This window comes from Lampetra fluviatilis, chromosome 39 (genome assembly GCF_964198595.1).
Source record: "Lampetra fluviatilis chromosome 39, kcLamFluv1.1, whole genome shotgun sequence".
NCBI lineage: Eukaryota > Metazoa > Chordata > Hyperoartia > Petromyzontiformes > Petromyzontidae > Lampetra > Lampetra fluviatilis.
This window is the reverse complement of record NC_136313.1, coordinates 5,489,224-5,498,944: the sequence shown is the minus strand read 5'-3', so window position 1 is coordinate 5,498,944 and position 9,721 is coordinate 5,489,224. Positions and strand designations below refer to the sequence as shown.

The 9,721-nt window shown below is 46.0% G+C and overlaps 1 long non-coding RNA gene across 1 annotated transcript; it reads left to right on the top strand.

Annotated features, from left to right (window-relative positions):
- Positions 1-230: 230 nt before the first annotated feature.
- Positions 231-9,355, top strand: LOC144946033 (uncharacterized). Its single transcript, XR_013639742.1, has 3 exons — positions 231-300; positions 6,887-7,006; positions 9,284-9,355. It is a non-coding gene; the product is annotated as an uncharacterized LOC144946033 (long non-coding RNA).
- Positions 9,356-9,721: the final 366 nt, after the last annotated feature.

Sequence of the window (9,721 nt, the reverse complement as noted above, 5' to 3'; positions counted from 1 at the left end):
ATCTCCGGCCATTGTGGGAGCGATAAATTAAACGCAACGTGCGGCATCAGGGCCGAGTTTTCATGCAGGATGCTGGCAAAGCCTCAACACTTAATTATTCTGTAATGGATTCAGTCGCCTCGCGCTTGATGCAATTCGTCAGTGTAATGTGCGAGGCTGTTTCCATTTTATCAGCCCATTCATCAGCGACTTGTTATCAACCCTCCAGTGAATTATTGCTGCCAGCGCCGCCGAGTCTTTGTGCAGGTCACGAGATGTGAGCCCGGGCCAGCCTGAGAGAGTCGTCGCCTCCGTGTGCAGGTCCGTATGCGTTTGCCACGGGTGTGCGCGCGCGCGTGCGTCTCTGTGTGCGCGCGCGCGGGTGCGTGCGAGGGGGAGCGGTGGCGCAGCAGTTAGCGCTACGAACCTGGCGACCCGGGCTCAATTCCCGCTCACGGCCAACACCGGTGACTCATTATCTGAGCCTGGTGCTGGGCCTCCCCTAGGTCGACTCGGCCTCAAATGAGTACCTGGTGCGGTGTGGAAACATCGCCACGAGGGAGACAAAGGTGGCCGGGCGTGCTGTTGGCCACCCACCCATTCATAGGTGCTCCTCGGTAACAGCTCTTGCCCCAACAGTCTGTTACAGGCTATACTGGGGATCTTTGTCTTTTTTTTGTGTGCATATTAGGTACGATGGTCAATGCACCGTGCTGCGATTGGAGGCAACTCGAGTTCAATTCCCAATCATGGATAGCGTCAGTGACAAGTTGGATTCAAATATATCTTAGGCCCCTTCTAAGTGGCAAAGGTAAAGGTGCAGCCATGCAATGATTTGCTCATGTCACTGCTGGCAGAAGGGCCTTCACTTGAGGGAGTTCTAGAGAGCCCCCTATAGAGGGTATTTGGCCTATTCTTCCACCCTGCCCGAGATGTATGCATGTTGAACGTCTTTCGCGACGTACGGAGGTGTCTTGGAACAAGTGTGAGCACCCACACTTCACGCCACCGCATGCGACCTGCCGATTGACTAAGCGGGGTGCACCCTTTTATACTGCAGGGTGATAAGATGCGGGGTGGGGGGGATTTAATAAAAAAAAGAGGTCTAGATTTGAAGTTTTCGTGACTGCAAGGATCAATACTTTTTGGTTCTTTCGGTAAAGTCACGTAGGTGAAACATACAAAAAATGATAATAAAAATAATAAAATGAAAATAACTCAATTAAATCACGACGTTTCGGAGGCAACACAAGCTTCCGTCATCAGGTGGAACAGCCACAGCAAAAGTACAGTAATTTTTGCTGTGGCTGTGATTTAATTTGGTTATTTTCACTTTGTTATTTTTATTGTTATTTATATATTTTAACCTACGTGACTTTACCGAAAGAACCAAAGAGTATTAAAACAGAGGTGCTCATGGTTTCAACTGCCACTCCGGGCGATAGAACTGGTGACCTCTGTATTGCAAATCCATGGGTACCGTTCAGATTTCTCAACAAAAACAACAAAATAATCAGAGGGCACATCTGAGATCGTGAATGCGTCCGAGCTAAGGTGGCCATCATCTGTCGAGGCTCCCTCTCGCGATCCCTCTAGCGGAGGGCATCGTGGCGTTGAGCAAAGCGATCGGCCAAGGGGCTGCGCCGTGAGCGAGCGAGAGAGAGAGCGCGAGAGAGAGAGAGGAAGGCCCGCCAATGAATTATGCAGACGATGTTTGGGGCAAAGAATAAAATATCCGACTGCCTAACATCTTCGCATCGGCAGTCGTCGAGACACATGTCGTGCGCCTGCGACGTCATTTCCTGTCTGAAACGCACTTGATTAAAGCGCGCGCGCGTGCACACGTTCGACCAGAGGACACTTTGACTTTTAAACAACTTTTGAAAGAACTTTCATTGCCCTTCTGCTAACCCTACCTCCTCCCTTTGTTGCTACTAATCCTACATAATGCACGGGCATAATATGACTTTGAGACCCCCCCCACCTCCTACGCATTCCACAAGTAGTGACTAATCCCATATCTGCATTTTTCATAAATATGCTAAATTCCTCTGTTGATATGCAAATTCATTTGTCAAGGCGCCCTTCCTCCCCTAACCCAGCTTAAATATTCGCTGCCATGCTTGGTAGTGTTCATTCAGACGCTGTCTTTCCGACACACCTGTTCTTCACCTGAGGACGGCTGCTTGCGTTGTGGCCGAAACGTCGTGAGAATTGTATTTTATTATGTTTTATTTTTATTATTTTATTATTTCCCTTCTACGTGACTTTACCGAAAGAACCAAGAAGATTAATCCCTGAGGTCACGAAAGCTTCAAATCGAAATTTAACTTTCATTGCCGCCAGCAGCAAAAGCACTGGAGGCGATTTCGATATGAAATACACAAAGTCACCAGCAAACAAATGAGAATAAACGCTACAAATCCACGCGCTGTGGCGCTAAAAGCACCGCGCACAACACAAATAGAAAAGTCACGTGGTGGTTGTGGTGGTCATCGCGCACGCCACGGTGACGAGCGAGCGCTTCAGAAGGTGAACACGAGGGTGCCGTCCACGCTGGTACAGAGGGCTTTTCCGGTTCGACCAGAGGAGAGAGAGGAGAGAGGGGGGAACAAGAAAACATTGATGGGTGCACATTTCAGATGACGCTGTTTTATATATATTAAAATAACCCCTGTGCTGTGTAACGCCCTGCGCCTATTACAATGCAAATCGTAGTGCGTGGCACTGAGCTGTGTGTGAGGCTACATTGGCTTAACTTCTCAGAGCACGCATCTGTCTTTTACAATTGTCAAGGTAGAGGTGGAGCCCTGGCAATCGCTTGCTCACCGCCACTGCTGCTGGAAGGGCTTCTGCTAGGAGTGAGGATCGAGAGCAGTGGCTCTTCACCTGGGAGTGCTCCCTGCACCCCCTGGGAGTGCGAGATGCCCTTTCTGGGGGAGGTGCGCGACATGGCCAGATTTTTATTTAAAAGGTAAATCATCGAAAACACAAATTAAGTACGGGCACGTAAGTGCAATTACTTTGTTTTTATCAAATCGACGTATTTACTGACATATATATTGTTTACCGACCGAGAACCAAAGGGGTGCACGTCTGCAGTGAAGGTTAAGCGAGTTGTTTTTGGCCTACTCTTCCACGCTGGCCAGTTTGTCAGTTTCATTTATTTAATGTATTAGGTATATAACTCTGTGAGCCATGCGGCTCTTGACTCGGGTGCAACCGCAACAAACAAAAACACGAACAAGAAACATCTTAAAGTGACTACACGCAACAGAAAAATCCAGGAAAAAACAGCAAAGTCTTCCATAAAAAAATCACCGCATTTCAACGCTGTGTGCAAAAATCCCAGTGGGATGCAGGTCAAACAATAACAACCATTTTAACACGTAGGCTTTCGCTGGATGCAATTACCAGCGAAACGTCGTACTCAAATTGTAAATGTTGTGGTTTCGCGCTTCAACACACCGGTGGGCTAAAGCAGTGAACTAATTTGTCTTTTGTCAACGTGACACTTTTTTACTGATTGGCCGTGTCGGGTGGTGGAGGGTTACGACACATTTATAAATAACGCGATGTAAACCCAAAAACGTTGATTATGAATAATAACAACCATAAGATAATTCAGATTAAAGTTATCAGGCTAACTCTGTACTACAACAAACAAACATGGCTAAACCAAAACGTTTTCTTGTAAGCTGTAGGAGTACCCACATGTTTGACCCACCACACGCGATCTGCCTACGACTGACTGCCATGGAACCCATTGATACTGCTGGAGGAAACGGAGGGGAGGGAGGGGGTGGTAGGAGATTAAATATACTTGCCTCGCGATTTCAACTGCCACGCTAGGTGATCATCTGAAATGCAGTGTGGAAAATAATAATCGTTCTCATATTTACCCAGCAGGACAATAATGTGTGATGCTACTTCAGAGTGGTCTACTCACACACAATAAAACACGTTCATCAATAACACTTCTCCCGAGGGGAAAACAACATGTATTAACACGTAGGCTTTCGCGACCAATATCATCCATAATAGAGGTTTTTGGGTTAGATCGCGTAAATATATAAATGTGTCGTTAAAACCGCCACCATCCGACACAGCCAACTAGTAAGGGTGGTCAGAACGTGGCAATTCGTCACTAGTACAGCACACCGGTGCGTTGGAGAGCCAAGCCACAACATTTACAATCTGAGTACGACGTTTCGCCAGTAATTAATTAAGTGATGAAGCTAGTTGTAATTACTGGCGAAACGTCGCACTCAGATTGTAAATGTTGTGGCTTGGCTCTACAACACACCGGTGTTGCTGTACTAGTGACGAATTGGCCACGTTCTGTTTACGTGACAACCTTTACTAGTTGGCCGTGTCGGGTGGTGGAGGGTTTTAACGACACATTTATATATTTACGCGATCTAACCCTAAAAAACCTCTATTATGGACAACATATATTCACTGCGTTCTCTGGATTATAATATGCTCCAGAAAGCAAGGCGCCACCCATAAACTTGCCACGGCGTCAATACATTTGTACAAATCTGGTGACACACAAGCACATGCATGCGCGTACACCACGGCACATGGCTACTCGCAACGCTTGGCTAATTCGTTATTGTGGATTGCATTTTCTTCCCTTTACCCTTCCGTTGGTAATTAAGAAGATGTGTCGTCTACGGGGTAATCGGACGTTGAATACCCCTTGCAACCTCATTTGCAAGAGGAGCCTGCGCCTTTTGGCATGGGGTGTGCATCGAGAAATCGTTGCATTTTCCAACAGTCGTCCTGCAATGTTTATACATCCAACTGCCTCGTTGCAAAATTACAATTGACCAAGTTGTCATTGCAAATGACACCCATCTCTTGCGGACTATCCTCTGGTTAAATAACGGACGCAACAATAGGATAATGAAGGGCAATTGGTGCGTTGTGACTGGGGTATATGTGTACGTACGTATACGATACGACCCTTTGTCAATCCACTGTTGGATGAAGGCTTTCTCACACCGTGTGGGTCATAGGTCGCCGGATTCTAAACGCAGTGTGTTAGCCACTTTGCAAACTGCTCTGTCTCACATGTTATCTATATATATATCACATTATTAATGCATTCTCTTCAGAGCATCATAATCGTCAGCAGCCAATATCTATCCACTGCTCGATGAAGGATGCTGCAATTGATCCTGGGAATGCTGCAATTTATCTCACTCTTGCACGCCTGAACTGATCTCATATTTTCTTCATAAAAAATCCCAATGAAACATTTTGCGACTGCCAGTGTGCGTACCCATAGGTTATCTTTTACATTTATACAGCGAGCAAAAAAAAAATACCAATTTCATCAAGACTCTGACAGCACTATCATATTTTACCATTGACAAATTATGCAATGCTTTTTTTTTTATTAGCGCCACTCCAATATGAATTGTAATGCTCTGTTATGCCATGAAATGTGCAAATGGAAATTTAAAAGATTCGACATCTGAAAGGGACATACGCAGGGGCAAGGCATATCGACAAATGAAAAACATGTTGAGACCGGCGCTTGGGATTATTATTTATTTTTCTTCATACGTATCACCAGCCATCATCTTGAAGTGTAATAATTCCTGAATGCAATGTTAATGCCACGGTTATTTTAAACGTTGTCCATGCTTGTAACGCCGTACAGTCGTGCGTAAAAATAGACGGGCAGTGCTTGTGGATCTTTCGCCCTCTCCATGTGATTACCAAAGTGGTTTCAAAGCTGCACGGGCTTAGGAAATGGCAGCGGCTGCCTCATCAATTACAGATAAAGGCAGCCTGAAAGCTCGCTTGCTATACATTACATTATAAATCCAGCTGTACCGCTGAAGGATGGAATCGATTCTCGTGTGGCTTTGGACCGAATTCGTTTTTTTTCTCCCTTGAATCGACTGACTTTGACTTTAAAGGTCAAGAATGGACAAAGCTGAATTCTTGAAATCAATGTTTTCCCATCACTTCTCCTTTCCCTCTGAATGTTAGGCTTTGCATGTGTCTCTTGCATGTGAGTGCCTGTGTGGGAATTTGGTGGAGAGCGAAACCTGATTTTCTGAACCGGTTCTGGGCCTCCCGTAGGTCGACTCAGCCTCAAATGAGTGCCTGTATTAACATCGCCACTGGGGAGACAAAGGCGTCCGGGCGTGGTGCTGGCCACCCACCGTGCCAGCCTTCATAGGTGCTCGATAACGGCACTTTCCTCAACAGTCTCTTAAGGCTTATATGGGAGATTTTTTTTCTTTGTGTTTTTAGGGGGGAGAGGGGGGGGGGGTGAAGTGAAACCCTGGGGACCCGAGTGATCCGGCTTTGATTCCTGCTCACGGCAAACATCAGTGACGAATGTCTGAAACCGTTCCTGGGCCTGGTGTAATGGTCAGCACACCGGACATGCCATCCCGAGGTCGCCGGTTCGATCTCCCGGTGTGGCAGATGAAACGACAGTTCATTTGAATCTCCGGACCCCACCGCCGCTATTCACCCCTCGGTATAAATGGGTGTAATTCACTTTAGTCGATTGGCAGGTCACGTATGGTGCGGTAAGGTGTGGGTGCTCCCACCTATTCCAAGAAGTCTGGCCGGTGTGGAAGAGTAGGCCAAATGCCCTCGAGAGGGGCTCTCTCTACGGATGCCTTTTGTGGAGGGCCTGCCGCCAGCGGTGGAATGAGCGAGCGATTGCAGGGCTGCGCATTTTCCCCAGTGGCAGCGTGATGTAAATAACTTTTGAAACCGTATTTTTCTAATTGGTTGGCATTTGTTTCCGTGTCTGGCTTTGACGCCTGCACCGCTTTAGGAGACCTGAATTCTGAGCGATGGCTGAATGTGAAATTATTTTACCATTCGAGTGATGCTGCCTCTCTCTTATGTGCTTGTGTTTTGCAAACAGAGAAAGTGAGACTGATGGGAGTTTCAAAGCAATCAGCCTTGGACCTGGAGAAAACTGTCAATAGATGTGAGCCGGCATGTCTCCCTCCCGCAAACCAGAACACGTGTATACGGACAAGAGGTAATATTGTCATTCGCAGGCAAGCACGCACGGCTTAGTCCACTCCATCATATGTGTTCTCCCTGCATGAAGGAATTCATCATGGTATTATTCATGAGTGTTTCCCTCCACGTGCAGAAACACGCGTTTAGAGTAATTTGCCTGCTGTAAATGTCCACACTATAAGCCACTTCGTTGGGCTATCATCTGTGATCGCCGGTTCGCGTCTGAAAAAGAGCAATACAGCTCAGTGGGCCTGACCAGATGAAATAAAATACAATACTTAAACTCTCACGTGGTGCATAGCATCGAGCTACTTGCTGCACTGCCATTGATAGTCCACCCCGTAGTTCTGCATGCGAGTTCCACATACTTGCGTTTCAGCAGAGTCATCTTTATGCGATCCACCTCCAAAAGCAATTGACTGTCACCGACATGTAAATCACGCCGTTTGTGTAATGTAACGGGCAAATGGATTTGCTTGCAAAATGTCAAACGCGTAATATTTAGACGCTGTCTCCTTTGCATCGCATTTGCAAAAGTGAACGTCCGTTGCTTGTCGACGCAAATGGAGAGGCGGCAGTTAAATTAAATGCAAAGTGGTCCTGACCAGAATCGTGGACTCACGCTGACAATTTGATGCTGATCTCGTCATGGAGCATAAAGCATCACGCGAACTCCGGTCATCCTCGCGGTGCCTTTTGGCTGCTAGCCATCGAACAAAGACGGCCGCTTCTGCGGCCGTCTGGAACGCTCTTCCTTCTGATATTAGGAAGCAACTGGAGCTATGCACTTTTAAATCTAGAATGAAAACTCATTTCTTTAGAACTGCCATTTCGTGATTAGTGTATTGTCCTTGTACCCGCACCTCCGATGAGTATGGTGAGCTATTTACGGTGCGAAATAAATTCAACATATGTACCTAAGTACACATGAGCGCATTTGCTCCCAAAGTGCTCGTGGGTCTCCATGAAGAAAGAGGGCGAGAAGCAAAACAAGACTTCCACTGAAAAACATGACAGTTTTAACAAAAGAGTGCTCTGGCTTTCTCTTTTCTTATCCCGCCGTGAGAGATCGATTTACTAGAATCTGTGACCGTGTAAAGCAAGCACACAATGTCAAGATATTTAATGGGTTTTTTTTCTCGCCAAATAAGTATTGTGATGTCTCTTCTAAAAGTCACGTCCCACTTTTATATGTCGACAAAGTAACCGTAGGATTCTTTCAGAGTACAAACGTTCTGCTGCCATTCGTGCAAATCCCACCGTAAAAAAAACACAAAAACCGAGTGCAACATCGCATATCCGACTGTCACATATCCGCTCCTTCGCCGATTAACCGCTCACACCGACTGTAGTGTTTGCGCGTGACAGTGCAACTGTCGTTTCTTTATCGATGTTTCAAATGTCCGACGTTTTCACGAACCCGTTACTGTGTCATAACTCTCGCGTGACATCGCTCTATTCTCACACACAGTGGCGCATGTCCCCGTGTCTAAAGCAGCTCACGCTCTTACCTCTTGTCCTGCAACCCGTTTTGTGCGCGATGGTGTTACTGTCATTTTCCATAGCCCGTTCGCACACGTGACCTTGTCACATTTTGGCCTATGCTGCAGTCTCCTGCGAGTCGGATGTGTGGCATTCGCACGTATTTGTAAGCCCAATGTTCTCATCAGCATACCAACTGTTCAGTCACATGTGGTATATTCATATTCAACAGTGGGTTTGATCCACTTTCGTTTGGCTTTAATGTCACATTATGCGGGAGTTTCAAGTCTATTTTGTTTGAACAGGTAAGATCTCACGAGTCAAATTACTTGGTTCACTGATAATGCATATTGCGTATTATGTTTTTTTGTGTTAAGTACAGAGGGCATATTCACGCTGCCATATAAATAGCACCAATCAACATCTGGGCCTGAGTAATTTTTTTGCGGGATTTTTGTAATGATTAGTATCGAATATAATTGTGCCGATTTGTCAGCTTTATCACCTTTCTAGAACTTAATTTTAGAATGTGCATCGGTCATTGAGTCACAATAATCTATAATAGTCCATGCATGTTAGATACATGCTGCTTCAAACAGGCGTATAAGCTAAACAATATTGAAACACAATGCGATGGATTGTACTTGCTGTCAAATTCTGTTTCGATATCTTTTGGTCAAATGTATTATTGAGTCGTGCAGTGAGTGACACTATTTCTAACCATGTTCCGAATGGGTTAAAACCCATGAAAACGCGATACTTTTGCATATTTTGTGTCATTAATAAAATGAAATGTTGACCTTTGTTTCAGAGACAAGCAGGGGTCACAGAGAGTCTACCCAGATAAACGAGGAGGATGGACCGACATCTCATCTCAATGTCCAGCCTCGGGCCCGTGGTAGAATTTATACATTTCTGTGACGGGGACCAGTTAATCTGTCGGATAACGTGGCATAACACGGATTGTGGAACTATTGGGAATGGGATTCTGAGCTTGAAATGCAGGCTCAGTTATGAACTCAATGTAGTGAGGGTGAAGGGAAAGGCTCCAGTGTATTGTGCTGGGTTCTTTTTTCCTGTCGATAGTCTGAGCGCTCTGGGAATTTAGAAGCAGATTTAAGCAAGGTCCTCCATGCAATAAATCCATTAAGCGTTGCTCTTCGACATTTCTGAACGTCAGGATGATTGCCCCGCGTCTCACGCATGGATGGCAGTCATCTGTGACCTCTCCGGCATCAATCCACGCCTT